The 23,378-nt window shown below is 34.2% G+C and overlaps 2 pseudogenes; both read right to left on the bottom strand.

The window, feature by feature from the left end:
- Positions 1 to 233: 233 nt before the first annotated feature.
- On the bottom strand, positions 234 to 7,600 carry LOC120174536 (annotated as a pseudogene).
- A 5,804-nt stretch (positions 7,601 to 13,404) lies between these two features.
- Positions 13,405 to 19,908, bottom strand: LOC120174637 (annotated as a pseudogene).
- Between the last annotated feature and the right edge of the window lie 3,470 nt (positions 19,909 to 23,378).

Raw genomic sequence — 23,378 nt, 5'->3', positions numbered from 1 at the left:
AAGTCTCAACTAAAGCATGAAGATCAATATATGTTTAGATTTCTATCACAATCTGCTAAATTTTGGACTCATCTATTGATCAGATCCATGCTTCATAAGCTACATTCCATCTTGAATCTTATTTTTTCATATAAATATACTATTCATCTTTACCATAGACTACTTGCTGCCATTCATTTATGATCAAATTATATGTAAATAATGCTAAAACATTAGATGACGAAGCATAATCATATCATAGAAGAAAGCTCCATTTATAGCCTAAAGGATAGTAATACAATGGAGCTCAAAACACATGAGCAATACATTGGAGGTCATAACTACTGCAAAATGATAAAATCCAAGTGCCAAGTAGAATGCCGAAATAGTGTTCCAAAAAAAAAGAGGCAAGATATGAGGAGCTTACACTCAGCCACTGTCTTCATCAGGGCCAGCAGCTTCCTTGACATCGACATTGAAGCTATACTCCTGGTCACAACCTAGGTAAGAATCACACATGAAATACAAAGTGTATGTCTTCTCTGCAGCTTCTGTGGGAGCAGCAAATTCGAGCTTCACCTTTGCTCTCCTCTGAAGAGACACCCTTTTTATAGCAAGCAGCTGGTTACTCTTGGTATCACCAACAACCAACCACCAGCCTTCATCTTTTGCTTTTGGGTACCTGGGAGCATCAACTGGCCCAACCTCTGTCTTCCCCTCTAGATCCCTTTCGAGGGCAACCTGCAAGGTGACATATTCCCTAGCCCTCACATTCTCACTGTCAATCACCTCATACGATAAATCAATGTTGGGGAAACGATTGCAGAACTTTGCAATGTCCAGCAGCTGCAAATCAGACATCTGTAACAGCTCACGCCTCTCATCATCTTCCATCTCCACCAAATCAAAAATAGTCTCTATGTTCTTCCCAGGGTTCTCTTGGCATCTCTTCGCTAGTTCCTTAGTGAAGTGTGGGAGCTGTAGAAGCATTGAATCTCGCTCCCACATACCTTGTGTCACCATTTGGCTCACCTCCATTGCGAGGAGGGCAAGGCTCAACCAGCCATTGCTCGAAATAACATCAACCATAGCTTGAAGCAGCCTAGTAGCATACAGAACCACCTCTCGCTGGTCCAGTGATAGGTTCCCACCCACATGCTGCCTAGAGAAGTGAGCTTGAAGCAGAGCATTTGCTTTGACATGCGGATCAGTGAACCTGGGGTTTTCAAAGGAAAACCTCTGGTGATTAATTAATCTTCGAAGAACCTCTTCTTCCCCAGGTCGTATAGGAAGATTTGCATACTCAGAAGCTGAGGCCAGAATCTCCAGAAGACCCTTCATCTTTGTTTTGGAAATCAAAGACGAACTGAAGCGCTCAATGGTAGTGTAGCTGATGTAATAGTAAGAGGCTATCATGCCAAGATTCAAAGGAGAAAGATCCATGTCATCCTCTATAGTAATACATTTACTTGCTTCCAAATCATTTAATGTGTTCTCAACAAGCTCCGAGAGGTGATCAGAGAGATGCCTGTGACTTACTCCCTGGAGATTGTAGTAATTTGGATTTTGAGTGAGCCTCCTATACATGAAAGTCCATGTCAGATAATCCACAGCATCTTGCTTGTTCTCAATAACTGTCGCAACAATTTCCGCATTGAAGTTATCATGTAGAAAATGGTACAAATGGCTTTCAACGGGGAATGCTTCATACAAGAACTTCTTGTAATACTCTTTACGAGGAGCATGACAGAGGATGACACATTTGCCAGAATTATCAAGAAGTGGACGACTTGCATGGCCCATCATCTGCAACAGATCTGTAACCGGGTAATCAGTGTGAGCATTCTCCCTCCCATCATAATACTGAGTACCCATTACAACCACCAAGTGTGCTGATAACGGAACTCCCCAACATAACGCACTGCTCATAACACAAACCTGAATCCACCCAGCTTCAAAGAGCTGGGAAACAACTTCTTGATCCAAACTGCTTAAACCCTCATGCAAGTAGCCAACTCCATGTTCTAGAGTGGCTCTCAATGTTTCTTCGCTAATCTTGTCAACAAAAGGCTTAAGTTCTTCAGCAGATCGCAGATCGCAACCAAAAAGCTGGCTCCTCTTCATTATCCACTTTGGAGTAACTCATTAAGTCCACAGCAGTGAGTCTAACATGCTTCCTTGTAGGAACAAACACAATAGCTGGCTTCCCCCCTTTGGCATGTTGGACAATGGCAGTGTAAGTGGGTTTAGTCATCGCTTGCATCCTTGCTTCAAAATTGGCTATATCCACACCTTGAATGTGTATTTCTAGTGGTACAGGACGAACTCCAGGTGGGAAATTGAAAAGGCCATGAGAAGTTGCTCCTATCCATTCTCCAAGGTCCTTAGCATTTGCAAGAGATGTCGAAAGAGCCACAATCCGGATCTTCTTCTCAACCTGACTAGCAATATATCTCATCCTGGAGACAATCACCTCTAACACTGGACCACCTTGACCACCAATCAAGTGAAGCTCGTCAACAATGAAAAGACTGACCTGCTGTACACACTTCCTCTGTTTCCAGCGACGAGAAAGAGAATCCCATTTCTCAGGAGTACTGATGATCACTTGACCTTTCTCAAGCAACTTCAGGTCCATTGCCAATTCCCCAGTCAACTCAACCACCGCATCCCAAGACCCTTGCCAATTTCCTCTCCCAATCACGATATTGTTCCTTTGCAATAGCTTCAAGAGGTGCAATATACACTACTCGCAAGAGACTGTCTGGTCCTTTTTGATGATTCCTTAATATAGCAAACTCAGCACAGATGGTCTTCCCACTCCCTGTTGGTGCGGCCACTAAAACATTGTCATCCGTATTATACAGAACAGTGAACACTTGAGTTTGAACTGGATTAAAATGCTTAAAATCTTGATATAAAGCCTCATAAGACGGATTCCTCAATGCAGTAACAGGCAGGGGCTGTAAATCCAATAGCTCAGTTGGTGGAGGGTACTTCTCTGGTAGAATAAGATGCCTGAAGGAGATGGGTAAAACAGTCTGTGATCCCAACCATTTATCTGAGACAACACGTATGAAATACTGAGGTGGCAATGGTTCATAAATCGGCACTGTGAAGTTCAAAGTGTGGTCCTCATCAACATACTGTTTCTTCAGCAAAAAGTACTCATGGTGAAGAATATACTCACCATCATTATCCTCAATAATCACCCAAAATGGCTCTACATACCCATGAACCTTATCCTCCCATTGAAAATCTGGAGTTATTGTAAGTTCAACCCTCAAGACAGTACGTGTAATTGGCTGAACATGGGCCGCGAGGTTTAGCTTAGGGAACTGGTGAATGAACCTGTGAAGTGTTCTTCCCATTTTTGGGAAACGAATCAGCTCCCCGATTTCCTGTGATGACAGGTCATAATATCTATCCCAGGCCAAATCTTTCTTCTCCAACTTCATAAGAATTTCGTTAGGGATGCCATTGAATTGCCGCAAGGGTGTCTGAACATTCCACATCCTCTTGGTAACCATTTTACACAAGTTTATAGCCTTTTCAGCCAACTGTGCCCAACCTCTTTTCAAGACAATCTCAAAAAGTGCTCGGATAAGTCGTCCAGCACTCTGAGTTATGTACACCATGTCAGAAGTCAATGAAAGCCCTTCAAGCTTTAACTGTGAGATATATGCCTGCAGCAAGACATTGATTTTTGCACTAGGTTCCTCCAAGCTTTCCTTTATTGGAATTGGAACACGGTCCAAAAGCTTTGCCAGCTCCATCTTCTCATCCTGTCTGACTGTAACATACTTGAATTCTTCACTGAGTGAAAACAACCTGCATAGCTCTATATCCCCCATGGTTGGCTTCAAATGCTCATTATATGTGGAGATTGTTCCATGACTTATGTAGTAGTAACTAGCAATACGGCCCAAATCAGTCACTTGGAAGTAACCACTTTTTCTATCATACTTCACCAAATTATTCTTGTCCAATATAACTGCAGCAGAATGGGTCTGGAAAAAAAAAGGAAATGGAAAGAAAATAAATAACATGCAAACAAAGACTTCACAGTAAACTGAAACAACAAATTTTGAATATTCAAACTATAGTATGATACTTTCTGTTTATTTTTCGTATCTTAGTAACAAATTTATTAGCCAACAATTTCTCTGGTTCAAAGAATTTGCATATTCTCAGTCAAGAATCGTGAACACTAAAACCAAATGCAGCAGTAAGCAACTATCAACAAAGAGTGGGCTCTACAATCATGGCAGAAATCCTATAAACAGATTAAATATAAATAATGTCACTCTAAAGTCTAAATTCCCACGTATAAGACAAGGTAAATGCAGGGAAAGTAACAAGATGCTCAACTAAACCAAATGTGAACGAAGACGACAAAGAAGAGTAGCACAGCAGAATAAAAATTTTAGTAGCATGCTCGTTTTAAAAGTAATGGTGTCTACTAAAAAGATGTATGCTTACCAAATCAGCCCTCCTTTCCTCCAAAGTTAAATCCTGTGAAAGAACATCAGCTGGCAATCCATAAAGTGTGGGATTCCGCAACATGCGAATATACAAATATGTATATCCAATCCAATTGCAGGCTTCTCTTGCATTCTGAACAGTTCCAAGAACGATTTCTGCATTCAACTGATCAGTCAGTTTAGACACAAACTGACTCTCAATAGGAAGCTGTTGATTCATCAATGAAAGGTAGTACTGAAGTTCACTGTGGCCAGTAATGATGATGCCTTCCCCATATGAATCATATTGAGGCCTCCCAGCACGTCCCAGCATCTGCATCACATCTAGAGGACTTAGCTCAGTCCATGCTCCTTTTTCTGGGCTGTAGATCTGGGTCCCTTTAATAATTACCGTATGAGCAGGCAAGTTCACACCCCAAGCAAGTGTTGCAGTTGATACCAACACTTGTACATGTCCATCTGCAAAGAGTTCTTCAACAATTTGACGATCAGTCCTCGCCAACCCAGCATGATGAATCGCAAAACCATAAGGCAGTAGATCCTTGAGATCATTGCTTTTAACCATATCTGTATGACTCTGGAGAATCTCACGACTAGCCGCATCCTCTTTCAAGAATCTACTAAGGGTATCATTAGCAAGCGCAGTGTCTCGTACAGCACGAGCTGTTTTAACAGTTTCCTTCCTTGAATGAACAAAAATAAGGACTTGATGCTTCCCTGCCACTGCCATTACCTTTTCATAACAAATATCATTCATCAACTGGAATCTCTGCAATGGCTTCTTCACAGTGATTCCAATATACTGCTGAGAAAGGGGTACAGGCCTGTAGCTATTGTCAAAATGAAAGTCCTTTTTCAAGATTAACCCGCAAAAATAATGCTACATCTTCAAAGTTTGGAAGTGTAGCTGACAGCCCAACCAGCCGGATATGCTCTTTTGTGGTTTCAATTTGCCGAACAGTCCTGGCAACAATACTTTCAAGAACAGGTCCCCTATTATCATGAAGAAGATGAATCTCATCAATAATAAGAAGTTTCACCAACTGTGTGTATGTAAGATCTCCAGACTTCCTAGTAATAATATCCCATTTCTCAGGAGTTGTCACAATAATCTGAGTCTCCTCAATTTGTTGTCGAGTCAGTGTCTGATCTCCACTAAGCTCCCGCACAGTCACACCATATGCCTCTAAACGATGAGAAAGATTGCCAACAACTTCAGCAACTAAGGCTTTCATAGGTGCCACATACACAATCTTGTAGTCGGTGTGGCTAATTGAACCATCAGAATCCATATTCAATGCAAGTTGTTGCAGTATGGTGAGTACAGCAACATTAGTTTTCCCGGCCCCAGTAGGAGCACAGAGTAGGATGTTATCAGCAGAAAAAAGGGCAGTTTCATACACTCTGCTCTGAACCCTGTTCAACTGTTGCATCCCTTTGAACGCTGGTTGAGCCCAATCTGGCATCTCAGATATCTTTACAAGCCTCTCGTTCAAATCCAATGGTTTCGCCTTCAGTGCTGGCACATGGACTTCCTCATACCCCTTGCTATGATGCCTGTAAGAACCCACAGGAAGATCACATTTTTTATTCGCCATCAAAAGACCACCCTGTTCAAAAGCAAGACTGTCCAAATCAAGCAACTGACGCTGACCCTTCAGCCAACCGCCATCAGCATCTCTATCAGCAAGACCTCTCCTCTCCCTATCCCCATCTCCTCCACTTTCATCCTTTAATCGACGAGCCTCTTCTCTAATACTCTTCTCCAAGTTCTTCTGCCTCTCTTTTGCAGTTGCCCTGGTGGCATGCAACTGCTCAAGAATTGCAGCCAAATCCGGACCCAAACTCATCATTTCCTCCTCAATTTTCTTCCTCTCTTCTTGGTCTTCAGCCCTAGCCAAGCGAGTGCACCATACAACCTTCAGCCGGTTCCGCAGAAGATATTTGATAAGGCTGAACTTATCGAACTGGAGATGCACCAATAGCTTGGTCTCAACCTCCCTGTCATCACCTTCGGCAAGAATCTTAAGCACCTCTTCAGCAAGCTTTTGACACTGTTGTGGATCAATTTGCTGATCATAAGCCTGGGAGATCTTCCTCTGAAGCCAATAAGCATCAATGTCCTGGACATTCAGATTCATCCCCTCATTAGCCTCATGCATATCATCATCATCAATTCCACCACCCATCTGCATCGCCCCGGAAGCATTGTCCACCCCATCATCATCATCATCATCCTCCTGCACCATATCAAGATCACTTTCCTCTTCCTCATCTTCATTTTCTTCAAACTCAACCGCCACCCCCACGTCATCATCAAGACCTTCATCCCCGTTCACAGCTGAACCCCCAGCTCCATCAACACCATCTTGATAATCCGTAATCAACTTCCCAATCGAAACAAGCTGGTCAAAAACCTGGCTTGGGATAGGATTCAACAACTTCTCAATCTCCTTCTTCTTATCCGGATTCTTAATCCCCTCATTCTTAAGCACAGCCAAAATCTCATCAGCCGCACCGCTAACAATATTAAGCGGCTGTCCACCCAACTGTTGTTGAATCAAACTCAACATAGCTTCGTAAGCAGCCCTAGTCTCCTTCGTTTTGGGCTGATAAACCCCTTCCTCCGTAACAGTCAAAACACTCTCCTCACGCAACTTACGCCTCTTACTCTGCCTAACCGGAACTGGCTCCGCAAGAAAGTCACGTTCTTTCTTCTTCTTAGACTTCTTAAGCTTTTCATCCAACTCCGGCGGCCTACCTTTATAAACACGGTCACCAAATGACCTAGGGTCAATTTTTCCCCAGAGAGATTCCGGCTCCCCGGTAGGCTCATGAGTATCACGAGGCCGTGAATCAGTTGTAAGAACTAAACTAGAATTCGCCCTATATTCATACTGCTTGAAACGAGCGTGTGCCTCGGCACCGCCTCCGAGATGGGCCATTAACACAGACTCAAATCAAACTCCGAGAAAACCCTAAAAATCAATTGAAATGAATTCAGAAAACAAAAAACCAAACAGTATTGAAACTGATAAACGAAAGGAGAAAAGGAACACTTACAAACGACACCGCTTTTGAGATATCAGTTCCAGGCTGAAAGATTGAAACTTTGAGATTTTTCTTTTATTTTCTGGTATTTATAGTGCATTTTTACAGTGTTGGGTTATATATATAAATATTAGGTCGAACCGAACCGACTGAGGTAAGGCATATATTTGTTTAAGGTTGGAATATGTAAAAGAATTGAAATTTGTCAGAAATTGGAATTCAATTTTATATTCTGTTTTGTTGGCATGAAATTGAATTAAAATTTAATTTTATATTATGTTTGGTTCGCAGACATGCCAAATAAATTTGATTTCAATAATATAAAAGGACATAATGGCCCTTCTTTTTTTTGTTTAATTTTAGTTTGTTTTATAAATTATATGTAACAATATATTATAAAATTTTAAAAAACATTAAATTTAAATTTTATTGATTGATTATTCATTTCAATAAATTATAAAAATCATATTAATAAACATCATAAGTTAAAATCATCCTAATTAGGGATGGTCATGGGTTGGGTTGGGTCGGGTTTTTGGTCCACCCGACCCGACCCGAGAACAAGGGAACCTCCATCTGAGACCCAATCCGACTAAAATAAAGTTTTACTCGTCCCGACCCGAAATAATAAAAAAATTATTTTTATTCAATAAAAACAATAACTTAATTGAAAAAAAAAATTATATATAGAGGGGTATTATTGTAATTATTCCTAAATATATAAGGTAAAATTATATATATTTTTGGTCGGGTCGGGTATTTTTCACCCTAAACCCGAACTCGACCCCGACCCCGACCCGAATATCACACTTAAAAAAACAGCCCCACCCGACCAAAATAAAGTTTCACCCGACCGACCCGAATATATGAATTAGAAACCCGACCCGAAATAATAAAAAATTTATTTTTATTCAATAAAAACAGTGATTTAATTGAAAAAAATTATATATAGAGGGGTATTATTGTAATTATTCCTAAATATATAAGGTAAAATTATATATATATTCGGGTCGGGTCGGGTATTTTTCACCCTAAACCCGAACTCGACCCGACCCGAATATCACACTTAAAAAAACCGACCTGACCTGACCAAAATAAAGTTTCATCCGACCCCGACCCGAAATAATTAAAAATATTTTTATTCAATATATAAATAAGTTACCAAAAGATTAATGAGGGTAGTACGGTCAAATTTCAATTTCTTCCAACAAGAGAATTGAATTCCATCATAAAATGGATGAAATTCACTTTCCCTCACTTGAACAAAACATGAGAAAGTGATGGAATTGAATTCCAATTCTCCCTAATTTCAATATATTCATGCTAACCAAACGTCACCTAAGATTTTCCATCGATTCGGGCCGACTCGATTGTTTATATCTTTGTTATTGGGATCACTTTTGGTCTTCGATTTAAGGGATTAAAGGGCCCGTCTGTTATTAGATATTCTAAAAGAATTGATATAAAAAAAACCCTAAACTATACATCTTTTTACTGTGTTTAGACTTTTTTTTAATCAAGTATACATTATCATTTTTAAGTATTTGGTATATGAAGACCATTAAAAAAATTAATCAACCACTTAAAATATTATAAGTGACATATTTATAAATTAAAAAAATGTTGAAAAAAAAACTCTTAAAAATATTATTTATATTTATTAAAACATCTCCTAAATATTCCAAAAATTCTAAAAACACATCAAACTTCTAACTTTACAATTTTAGGGGTTTAGATTGTAACGGCCGTCAATTTTAGTTGTTGAGTGACACGTATCACGTTTATAAAATTTTAATTTTTTATTTAAATTAAAGAACTTAAAATTACGATTTATTGAGGGGAAAACTCAAGATTTTATAAAAATACTAAAAAAATTCAAAATCTCTTAAAACCCTAATTTTAATCCCTTAGCACCGTCGGTCGACACCAACGTGGTCAATCGGCTAAACACCCAACGTTGTTTGATCGACCAACCACCCAACGACTAAAACGCCTTATTTTCGCGATCAACTGAACACCCAATGACCGTGTAAATACAAGATTTCACGATCGGCTAAAAGGGGTTCTCCACAATGCAATCGTTGATTGGTTGTTGTAATTAGGGGTTGGAGCAATATTTTCAATCGTTGGGTGTTCGGTCGGTCTCACGCGCGACTGTCGACAATCGCAAAAGGATTGAAAGAATTTAAAGGAAGTTTGATCTTTTTTTATTATTTCAAAAAAAATGAGTTTTTTAAAATAAGTTTTTAAAGTGATTTTCTTTAAAATAAATTTTAAAATTCTATAAAAGCTATATGTGTCATATAACGGAGTTTTTAACGGTCGTTACAATCTACATACCTAAAAGTGTAACATAGAAATGTTAGATATTTTTAATAAAAAAAATATTTGAGCATTGAAAGTTGATTTAGGATATACTCTATACACTTATTTTTACCTTAAGCCAAATATTTATGTCTAACATTCATACACAATCAGGGGTGGAGCTATGTTGGTCCCCAAAGGGGCCCGAGCCCCTGTTAAAAATTTAGTATATTCGATATAATTTTGGTTTAATAGTATTTTAGTTCGTGTATAAATAAATATTTAAATTAAAAAATATAAGAATTTATTAAATATTTAATCGAGTAGGGGTTGAACTAAAGAATTATAACCTTATGTTCTCAAATTTTTAGCCTAATTACAATGTAAGTCGTTGTAAGTTTAAATATTAGACAAATTAAGTGTGGTCTAGTGAATTTTGAGTTTATTTTTATATATAAATATAGGGTGAATACAATGTACTATATGTACAAATACTCTCAACATTTTAAAATTAACGCTCATACCCTTACATATATAATGCTCAAACTCAAGACCTCAGGGATAAAAACAATCCCTTAATCACTAAGGTCGTTTGGTTCATGCTGAATTTTGAATATGAATATCTAATAAATCATTTTATTTTTCTTAAAAGTTTAATATTATAGTCCCTGTCAATATTTAATCTTGGCTTGGTCCCTATACACAATGTATATATTAATATAAAACCTTTAAAAGTACAAATACATGAAAAAATAGATTAAGTTTTTTTATAACTCGTATTAATTCCTTAATCAATTAATCTAGATGGGATAATGTAACGATACAATATGAGTGATCCTCGTAACTCATTTACTGCATTCACCAAACATCATGATTCAAACCTATGTTTTTTTTAATAAACTTAGTGCTTCATCCCATTATCCCAACATTTATGAAGTCTTTGAGGCCATCGAATCCAACTTTGTATTGTATTCTAATTGAAAAATTCTACAACGTTCGTCAAGCATAGATGAGCACGATTAACGATGAGCACAATAAAATTAATTTATAAAATGTTGATTATAAAGTACTAAACAAATAATTATAAATTATTTAAAAATATAAATGCAATTGAATTAAAATAATATTTTTAAATATTAGTTTTTAGATAAACTATATCATTGACCACCTAACTATTTACCTTTTTAACTTTAACCACCGATTTTCAATTTTATCAATCGGGTTACCTAACTATTTAACTTTCAATCAAGCAACTTTTCGTTAAATATTAACGGGGAAGAAGTTAATAAAATGTGTATAATTACACATTTAGTCCTCATTACTTACACGTTCTATTAATTTGGTCATAACTTTAATTAATTTAATAAATTTAATCATCAATAAGATGGGTGACATGTGTTAATATGTGATTGGATGTTTTTCTTTATTTTTATTTAATTTAATAAATTCTCCATCTAATCAAATGGTGTCACGTGTCTCCAATTGAATAAATAAAAATAAATTGAATAAATAATCACTGCTAGTGGAGTTTGAACCCAAGATGTGATGATAGGAATTAAATGCCCCAACCACTAGGCTGCATCATTCAAATAACAAACTTATCACGACATAATATATAGTTAATGGCAATAAAAAAGGGAAAGACTTAATAAGAACTCTAACATTAATAATTAAATAATACAATAATATGATATATATATATATATATATATGCACAAATATTATAATTGATTAATATGTGAATGTATTTTTTATATTTTAATCATTTTAATGAAAAATAAAAATAATTTTAATATATTACAATTGAAATACAACGGAGAGCTTCGTTGACTTATAATTGAAATATATTATTTATATATTTAAATTAATAATTTTTTTGAATTATTCTATTTTATTGAAATACGTGAAGAAATACGCGAAGAAAGAATTTGTAAACAATAGTCAAAATATTAAATTTAGTAAATGCAAAGTTAAATGACTAAATTAAAAAGAAAGAGTATTTTTAGTAAAAATAAATAAATAAGAATTGATGTTACATAGGTATTCTACATTGGTAAGGGAGCATGTGGTTTAAATTTGGTAAAACAAATGTAATGAAAATGAACGATGAATTAAAGAAATACAGAAACCATGAAAATTGAGGGACTAAATTAAAAAAAAAAAAAAAAATTAATTATAAAATTGAAATTGAAAGTACATATATATTCTATGATGGTTTAGGAGCATGTGATTCAATTTTGTGAAATTTGAGTTAAAAAGGGTTTGAAGGAATAGAAAATCAGGGACTAATTAAATATGTCAAAACATTCATCCAAATTTTGGTTTGTTACCATGAAAAATTGAGGGACTAAATTAAAAAAAATAAAAAATTAATTATAAAATTGAAATTGAAAGTACATATATATTCTATGATGGTTTAGGAGCATGTGATTCAATTTTGTGAAAATTTGAGTTAAAAAAAGGGTTTGAAGGAATAGAAAATCAGGGACTAAATTAAATATGTCAAAACATTCATCCAAATTTTTGGTTTGTTACCATTAACTATATTATAAATTATATATATGTTGTATATAGATAAACTTAATGGTCTAGCTTAGTGGTTAAGGTGCTTAAATTTTGGACTTACGTCCCAGGTTCAAACCCCACCAATTGAGGTTATGGATTTAATTTATTTTTCATTCATTCAATTAGTGACACATGACACCATTTGATTGAATGAAAAATTTTATTAAATAAAAATATTAAAATGCATATAATCACGCAGTAACACATGCCACCATCATATGAGGATTAAATATTGAATTAAATAAAAATTAGACCAAATAATATAATGTGTAAGTAATGAGGACTAAATGGTAATTATACAAATTTTATTAATTGCATCTCTCCTCCATTAATATTAACGGTATGTGGCTTGATTAACAAGATTAAATAGTTTAGTGACCCGATTGACAAAAATAAAAAATCAATGGTTAAAGTAAAAAGAGTAAATAGTTAGGTGGTCAATGATATAGTTTACCTAAAAACTAATGTTTTATAATATGTATTTCAATTAAATTACACCTAGATTTTCAACTAAAACGTACTTTATAATTTAATGTTTTATAAATTAGTTTAATGATGTCATCATTAATTATATTCATCCGAACTCGTCGAGCGTGACAACATCATCAATTCTAATTATTATATTGTACATAATAAATATGAACAGTTTTTACAATACATGACACGTATGAATCTTAAAATTTAAATCCTTTACTCTAACCCTAAACACAAATATAAAATTTTAAATTCTAAAAACTATAAAATAAATGAACATTTGCATTCGAAAAGACAGATTCGTGCAAATTAAAATTGCACAGTTGGAATACCAATTTCTTCATGATGTATATAAACGTTTACTACATAACTTTTATATATATCTTATATAATATTTATAGCTTAATTTTATAATTTGAAATTTATCTTAGGATTTTATTTTAAGATTATAGATTTAAAGTTAAGATTTAATACTTTAATTTAGAGATTTTAAGTTTCTAGATTATAACAAATAAAACTATGTAAAATAAATTTCATACAACCCTTGTTTCAAATATATATATATATATATATTAAGATGTCTTCAGAGTTTAAGTTTGGTGAAATGCACATATAATTAATAACCATTTCACAAAAGGCATACAACATATCACAAGGAAAATTAATTAGGCCTAATGTTCCCGCCGGTGCCGGATCGGAAAAGTTATACTCCGTTGTTGAGTTCCGGCACGACCTATATCAGTTAAACATGACGGGACGTTTTCACTCCCGTGGTCGGGCGAGCCAGAGGGAACTTAGAGCCCGTAATCTTGAGAAATAATCATGTATAGCAAGCAGTGCTCGGGCTGACTGGCGGGTTGTCAATATCCTGTGCATTTGCTGCAGCGTTTGCTGCCGTAGATTGTCAGCCTGGTGATGTTGTAACTTATTAGAGAACATTTATTTGCAAAATGATAAAGAACACAGTCGATAGATCGACGAATGGCTGAAAAAAACTTCCATATCAGACTTTCGGAACACGAAAAACCGGTTTTCGAATTTGCATTATATACCAAAATCGTATTAGCCTTCCAAGTTCGTATCCAAAGTTTCATCTATTCATGTCAGCCAATACTAGTAAGTTATGTACATGCGGTAAACGAGGACGAAAAACAATAATTACCTGACGGATAAACCCCTCGAGGGTCCCGAGTTTCCCCATGGCCATGGCCATCTGACCCATGTAGTTTGCCACATTCCCAGATGATCCTGACGACCCTAAAGATCCGGTCGACAATGTCTCGGCTAGAGACTGCTGCAATGCCTCCATCCCTTGAGATAATGCATCTTCAGCCTCTTGGGAGGATTGCTGCAAGTTGCCAATTCCGACCAACTGTTGCTCTGTCAAAGGCTCCAATATGCATACGAGAAGCTGCGAGAATAAACATCGAATTCAATGATATGCAGAAAACAATTGCAAAAGGAATATACATACATGAATATCATTCATGTACATACGTCTCGATCTGAAAAGCAGAAAATTCTAAGACAACTTTGATAAGGCTCCTTGTATCATTATGGTTCTAAAATCAGAACAGGAAATAAATCCATCATTTATTTAGCCTGATCTTATTTCATCTTCATGTAGCATGGACTCGAGTTAAGGATATAATGATCCAACAAGAGTTGTATCATTCACTTGCAACGTCAACGGGAACTCGTGGTTTAATTATTAGATAATAGAGATAATGAGATATACCTGTCATAATCCCAGCAAATTGAAATATGAATATCAACAGGATACGGTGTATAAACATAACACGTAATCCATAATTTATTTTGTATGTATTTTTCAGAAATCATATTTTATTGTAATCTTGATTTCAAGATATCCATAAGTTAAAAATTAGCTGACCCTATTCCCATGTATAATGGGGTAAGGGGAGGTAGGATAGTAGACTGCCCCCAACGCCAGGTTGGGGTCAGAATTATGATACAGTATCCAAACCAACAAACAATCTAGAGTGAAACGGCTAACCTAGTATTCCTTACTGATTGCCTAGTTGTTCTGGACGGAAACTCAGACAATGTACAAATTAATATAACAGTATCCAAACCAACAAACAATCTAACGTGAAAGAACAGAGAAAAATATGAAGTTTGTCACCACTAACGTTAAGAAGTTTAGCAGCAAACTCAGATGAACTACCTTTAGAAGCTCAGATGAACGGAAACCACCAAGCCATAAGAAACACCGCGCCGGTGTTTTCCACATGCCTGACAACAAATGGAAACATCAGCCTTAGCTGCATTGCTCTTCAACCTGAAAATTTCATCATAGTGAGCCATTACACCATCAACAATAATACGAAGTTCTGCATCACTTGCATGAGAATTTACAGCCATTCTCAGCTCATTAATTTGTCGGTTTTGCTCTTCCAACCACCGTGCATATTCTACATCAAATGCCATGGCACCTACGAAGAAAATAAGCAAACAAAACGCATAGAGAAACTGATAAATACATGATTATATTGGAAATCTTAGTCCGGCATGCTAGTTACCATGCAAACAAAAAAATTCTGTACAATACCCAATACAACTACACTCCACGAATTCGAGTTGCATGTTTTGTGATATAGGAGATGAAACTGGTTGTGATGATATATTCCCAGGTAAAAACCTTGTACACTGAACTGTATTATTTAATTACCTGCATATCACTTATCAACTATTCTACTAAAACTCAGGTGTATATCTCCGACACAAGCATGTGTTCAATATAGGAATGATTAAATTTTTCCAAGTTTTTCCTTGTATTTAGAGGGTTTTTTGGAGTGCCATATCCCCAAGCCGATGTCCAATATGTTCTGATCAAGGGTGTCCGGCATGGGTATTTCAAGAAAAATGAACTGGAGCAACATGGCCAGGTCTTAGAAAATGAACATCATTCTATGACTCCTACGTTTAGAATTTTGGATAAAGTAGCCATTCAAAGGACTTTACAGTAGCACGTGCGTGAATAAAAAATTATAAACTGCATACACATTCCGGTGCAGAGATGGACCAAGTCAAACCTGCTGCCTTGCCCGCTGAAGCTCCTGCTCCAGTTGTGTCAACTTCAAACGGCTACTCTCAGCTGTTGCACATACGCCTGTGGGAGAAAAACCGATAATACACCTCATTTAAGATATTCAATTTGATGTCCATGTAAAATTAAGTATCAGCTGATCTCAAACAAGAAGCATGAGATTTTGAGAGCAAAAGTATAAACAAACATTTAAAATGAATATTAAAGGGAGAATCAGAAGACCTACTTTCTTTCTCAATCGGCTTTTTCTAGCAGCCTCACGATTTTGAGCAAGGTCTACGAAGAGTCTGTAATACAATATTATCAACAAAGGTCACCAATATTACAAAATTCAATACTAGCTATTATCCATGCAAATAAGAGAAATTATCTGACCTTTTGATCCAAATTACCCTTGGATCTGTCCTAGAATCAGAAACCGTCACAAGAGCACTAGAATTTCCTCTATCGAACTGCAAGCGGTAGAATGTCAGACTCAAAACAGGTCAATCAACGAAAACGGAAACAAAAACGAGCTCGCTACATGAGCTAGGGCCTAGGCAACATGGATCATATTGCACAAATGTGCTCAATTAGAACCACAAACTAAGCAAGACTAATAAAAGCAAAGTAATAACAATACCATTTAAACTATCCAAAATGGATTATAAAATTAAAAGTGCAGGGATACAAAATAAAGCATACCCTCTGACTTTTTTTCGTCGGTATCTGCATCTGTTGAGATATCAGTCTTTGGACTACTATCAGCCATATTGGATTCTCCCCAGTTCTGTATTACCACTAGGTATCGAGACCAGTTTTGTTTGACCTTTTCTAACTGCAACCTTGTAGATTGAACTTGGTTGGGGGACGGATATATATTAAACGAAGTTGGAGTCTGTTTCAGGCAATAAGGACAAGAGAATTATTACTGAACACTACAAAACAGCTAATTACAAGATTAAGACAAGCAAAATCCACCTTATCCGAATTGCCAATAAGGATATGATCAGAAGGAACTCCTTGTAGATTGACTTGGTGGTGGACGGATATATATTAAACGAAGTTGGAGTCTGTTTCAGGCAATAAGGACAAGAGAATTATATTACTGAACACTACAAAACAGCTAATTACAAGATTAAGACAAGCAAAATCCACCTTATCCGAATTGCCAATAAGGATATGATCAGAAGGAACTTCTTGGCGACTTATGTTTGCTGAATCAAATGCAGTCTGCATTGCCACATTTCATGTCAGATCCTTTATAGTGATATAAAGCAAAAATGTCTTTCCATCATTACCGTTGTCTTCGAAAAATTTATCGGAAAATAATCAACATTACTGCTACTTAGGAGATCATTAAGGAGAAGAATGACATGATTTGCATATTGATACAGGATGATAAATGGATTTAAACTCATGAGAGATACCGGTGCTGTGATCAAGAAATCTAGCTTATTTTTCTTTAAAAACAAAATATATAAAAAATGATTGCTTCAATTTTTATTTTTAAGGATTAGATTACTGAATGCATACTTGCATCAGGTTAACAGCATCCTCTAGGCGAAATCCAACCGATGGTCAAATGTCCCGAAATTTGAAACAGGGAACGGATGGATCGTGCTTCCCTCTGTGCAGCTGAAAATCAGATTCGCAAGATGTAAGTAATCAGAAAAGAAATGACATCCGACAAAATTAGATAGCCTAAACCGACCTAACCAAACCAACTTAAATTCAGTCGATTAGTTCAGTTAACCAACTAAATTTTCTAAATAAAAATATTCAAAAAGAAATAAATTATTAATATATATATATATATTTATTAAACATTATAAATATATTTAGAGGTGTCTGTCCAGCTCAGTTGGTAGAGCGCAAGGCTCTTAACCTTGTGGTCGTGAGATCGACTCCCACAGTGGGCAATTCATAATTCGGAGGTCTTCCACGGAAGCTGCTCTCAACCTAGCGTTGGGGGCAGCTACTATCATACCTCCCCCTTACCCCCATTACATATGGAATAAGGGTCAGCTAATTTAATTTTATAAATATATTTAAAATAATTAAAAATAGTACATATAAGTGGGTTAATTCGGTCATGAAAATTTATAGCCAAAACTGACCAAAAAGCCCAACTTGATGGAACCTCCAACTGACTAAACCTACTTATCCGATTAAACTGAAACCCACCAAACCGATTGGCTCAGTTTTGTTGGTTTTTTCGGTTATAACATAGAATTGCTCACCCTAAAGGCACAGCAGAACACTAAACCGATACAATGCAATGCAATCAAACATTCATTTCACAGTTGTAAAGAGAGAAGAGCTAATTCTCGACAAATCTCAAATCTGAGTTAAGCGATCCGTTGTTCTGAAATAACCTCATTAAGACACAGAATCTTATTTGAACATAGTTCTTATCATAGAAAGAATCTTTTCTCATGGCAATCACCAAAGCTGAACTTGAAATGAAAACCCTTATGACAAAAAATGAGAAGATAAAGGCAATCGAATACAGGAAGATAAAGAATATAACTGTGAGAATGATCACTTCTAAAGGAAAACGGACGGAAGTGAACCATAAGCTGATAAATGATCGATACCATAATTAGAGGGAATGGCTGGAGAATTTACAGTATGTTGGTAATTGGTAACGGTGAGTCAAAACCCGGCATCCCATTTTCTGCTTTGTTCTCATCTTTTGCACCAGATACCAATGTTCTACACTCCATACATCATGTTCGTACTTCCTCAATACCCCTAAAACAAATTAAAACGACAAACACTTAGCACGAAATGAGCTGAAAGAAGTATAAACACCTTCTTTTGGTAAAGATTTGTAACCGAACAATATGAAGGAAAAAAATTAAACAGGGACAGGCACAATAAAAATTAATCCCGAGCCAGCTAAAAAAATGAGTGACTGGGAGAGCAAATCCATGTCAACAGTTTCCTATCCAAAATAACAACAAAATGCTCTCCGATAACCATAGAATGCCTAAAACAAATTAAACGACAAACACTTAGCACGAATGAGCTGAAAGAAGTATAAACACCTTCTTTTGGTAAAGATTTGTAACCGAACAATATGAAGGAAAAAAAATTAACAGGGACAGGCAATAAAATTAATCCCGAGCCAGCTAAAAAAATGAGTGACTGGGAGAGCAAATCCATGTCAACAGTTTCCTATCCAAAATAACAACAAAATGCTCTCCGATAACCATAGAATGCCAAGAACACTACAAAAGAAATTATCTAGTTGCAGGAAAAATAATGTCAATCATGTTAACAAATAAAAAACCAACCAATTCTCAAGCCAGGCCAAAAATTCCAAATGGGTGAAACTAATAAAAGAACAAATAGAGCCAAAACTATCTACTAGATGAAGCTAAAACCCAATTTCAATCATGTTATAAAGCTCTCAGAAATTGTAGGCATCCGAGAAAGTGAAACGGTTCCCCATGTCTAGAAAAGCCTTTTAGATTATTTCCATCTTATTTAGGTTCAATTACACAAACGAGCAACAATAAAAGAAAACAATCACAAGAAGAACACGGATTAGATTGTCCAGCATTCTTCAAAAAGGATAGTACTGCTTGTTAACAAGAAAATTATCAAATTTCGGTTTTCTTCCTTGTGTCAACACAAGATCCGACCTCAAACCAGAATCTGACAAAAATAGAGCCACACAAGTAAACGGGGAAAGTATGAAAAGTTATGAATAAGTTGCCTAATCAAGTCAACAAAAAACACACATTATACCAGAAATCTAAACCAATTGAATAGTACATGAATTCAACAGTCAAAAGCATCAGAAATAGAAAAACAATAACACAAACTTACATCGAAGATTGTTACATTTTCTTGGAGAAACACACACACTCACAAATTCAAAGAAAGAATAACTCAAGATTGCAAAGCTAAACTTCACAAAAATGAATGTGCAAGCAAGGAATACAAAACCCAAAGTTCAGAAGCTTCAATATGTTAACAATTTTAAAAAGTTGTCCCAGCAATGCAAAAGAACAAGCAAGAATCCTAGAGAAAGTAGATCTAGATAGCACAAGCTAAGAATATAAACCTTGAAGGACGTTGAATAGAAAATTCAACCATTTTATAAACCAAACTAAAACCAAAAAACACACTATACCCTCCCAGATTCAGCAGCCATCAACAAGCAATCCAAAAACGCCCCAATACCCACTATATAAATTTGCACTGAAATTAATGAAATATAACCTAAACCATAGAGCTTTAAAGAAAGAACACGAGCTTACCAAAAGTGTATTTTACCAATCCAAAGTTCTAGCAAACAAATTTTTGGAAAAAAAGACAAACTTCTAAAGATCAAACACTAAGCTAAAAATACCCATAAGTCAAAATCACTAAAAAAACGTGTTAGGGAAACTCTAGAAGATCCAAAACAAAAATCACATAATTTCGGTTTAAAACACCTAAACGCATAAACAAAAAACCACATAAATACATAAAAATGGCAAAAAGAAACAATTTTTTCCAACTCCCATGCTCAAAAAAAGGGGTTAAAAATCAACTCATACCTACCGTTTTTTTAATATTTTTCAAAAACACGGACAGTAAACATCCCATAATAATAATTGGAAATGTTTATTTCAAAACAGAGCAGAACTTGAAAGATCAAAACAGAAAAACTCACCCAGTGAAATAATTTTTGATGAAAAATTGTATTTGGAGTATTGGTTATTGTTAATATTTACTTGGATAATGATATTCCAATCTCTAGACGCCCTCTTGACCTTTTCTGCGATAAATCTTTCCACTTTCCAAGAACTAATGATATTTTAATTGCTTTCTTGTTTTGAGCGTAACTTTAATGAGGTTTGACATGATTTTTTTGGGGGGTTTTAAAACTTTTTTTTTCTACTTTGCTGTAAAAATTGTGTCAGATAATTACTGACACGGTATCAAATTATCAATAAATACAGCCTATCTTTGATTAACTATGTTATGTAAGAAACCAACTTTGGGTTTGAACCCTCCTATTATTTTTAAGGGTGACCATTCCATTGAGCTAATTCGAGTTAAATTTAATTATTTGAATCGATAAAATATATTTTATAAATTAAAATTAATTTATTTTTAAAAATCAAGTTGTTTTAATTTTTATACAAATTCAATTATAATTATTTATAATATTATAGTATAAATTATTTCTAATTTTTAACTTTTTCTAATAATATATATATATATATATATATATTTCTTCTTATTCTTTTCACATTATAGTGATACTTAATATATGAAATACAAGCTAAAATTATAAAACATATTTACGATATTATATTTCAAAGAAAGTATTTTGAGGATAAAAGATTGATGGAAGTATAAATGAGCCAAATAATTGATTAAAAAAAGAATTTGTAAAAAAATTATAGTCAAAAGACTAAATTGAGTAAAATGCAAAGTTAAAAGACAAAATTAAAAAAAGGTATATTTTTAGTAAAAAAATATAGGAATTGAAGTTACATAGGTATTCTATAGTGGTGAGAGAATGTGATTTAAATTTGGTAAAAACAAACTTAAAATAAAAAAATGAATAGAAGAAATATAAAAATTATGCAAAATTGAAGTACTAAATTAAAAAAAATGTTATCAAAAAGTGGAATGGAAAGTAATATGTATTATATGATGTGTTTAGGAATATATGGTTCAAATTAGTAAAAATGACTTAAAATGAAGGAGAAATTCAAGAAAATATGAAATTAGGGACCAAATCATAAACATGTCAAAATACTCATCCAAATTTTCATTTTTTTTGAGTTATTCTAAATTTTGAAATTTCAACTCAGTCAAACTCAAAAATCGAATTGATAATTCTAGTTGACTTGAATAATTCAAATTTAAAAAAAAAAAAATTTTGAGTCTAATGGAATTTTGCTCACCCATTATTATTTTAGAATTTTACCTTTTAAAATTTGATAAAGAAAAAATAGAATATTATTTAAAATAAGATTTTTGTTTCAAAATTAATATTTAAAAAATTTTTATTATTTTAAATGGTATTAATTTTTGATGACGTAATAATATAAAATTATATCATGATATATTTGTTCTTTAAAATTTATATAATTTTATTATAAATTCAAAATATTAGAAAATAATAAAATACACATATTTAGTTTTTTATTTACCAATTCGAAGTCATGGCCTTTAGTGTTTATACATAAATTAATATCGACACCATCTCTCATTTACCGTGCTGATAGTTTTTACTCTTTGTAAATAGGTTAAAAATTAAAATTTCGATATTAACCCTAATAGTTGTCGTAAAATTTATTAAATCGAATTATGTTTTTAGTCTATGTACCATACACAAGTTGTAAAATTAATTAATGTTTTTAATTTGATTCTTTTAAATTTTTATAGTTTAATTATAGTCTTTATATAATCTGGATTAGTGCTGAAATTTTAAAATTCGGAAATCACATGAGATAATCTTATAATATTAGTTTAAAGTTAGGTTTTCAAGTTTGTATCTTCGTTTGCTAAATCATCAAATTTTAGTTTAAATGTTTAAGTTTTTTATTTTATTTTATTAATATGGGTGAACATAAGGTAGTATATGTTCAAAGATAACTATCAACCATTTGAAATTAAACGCTCACACTACTGACATTTATGGTAATTAAACATGATACCTCGTGATATTTATGGTACTTGAACATGATACCTCAAAAAATAACAATAATTCCTTTACCCCTAAGGTTAATTTTATGTTAGATTTATGTATTATATTTTTAAATATTAAAAAATCATGTAAAGAAATCTTAATATATTTATATTATAATAACTTTTGATATGTTGTATGTATGATTCCAAAATGACCAAATTTTTATGTCAAATGTAAAAGACCAAAACGGAAAGAAAGGACAATAGCTAACTGTTGGTGGCTGAATAAGAAATCATTTTTCCTTTTTACGAAATGATAAAATTATTCTCAATGTTCATATAATTTGTTATGATGTAGTTATTTTTTTAGAACATTTTATCTTTTAACGTTTTAATTTGTGATTAAAATAGATCATGTTGAATGGAAATGTTAATTGATTAACGCTCAACTCATATTATTGATATGACATTTTGTTAATTATAGTACTGGACTTTAATTTTAAATTCAATTATACCATTCAACTATTTAGTTTTAAATTCAATTATACCACTCAACTATTAAATCATTAACGAGACGATAAAATGACTAACAACTGTTAAAGTGACATGTCATACCAAAACAACGTTGTTTGACGATGACTATTGATGTCCAAAACGGTGTTGTTTTAGACACTAAATTTTAGAGTTTTATGGACTTTGCAACTGAACTTTTAAACAATTTAATTTTTTTCGCATCGCACTTTCCAACAGTCGGTCACCGATCGTATTGAACACCTGAACCCGACACTTACATTCAAATTAGAATAACATAAATAAAAACACATTAA

Source organism: Hibiscus syriacus, unplaced genomic scaffold (assembly GCF_006381635.1).
Source record: "Hibiscus syriacus cultivar Baekdansim isolate YM2019G1 unplaced genomic scaffold, ASM638163v2 tig00112114_pilon, whole genome shotgun sequence".
Classification (NCBI taxonomy): domain Eukaryota; kingdom Viridiplantae; phylum Streptophyta; class Magnoliopsida; order Malvales; family Malvaceae; genus Hibiscus; species Hibiscus syriacus.
The sequence above is the reverse complement of the archived record's forward strand: the minus strand, read 5'-3'. Positions and strand labels throughout refer to the sequence as shown.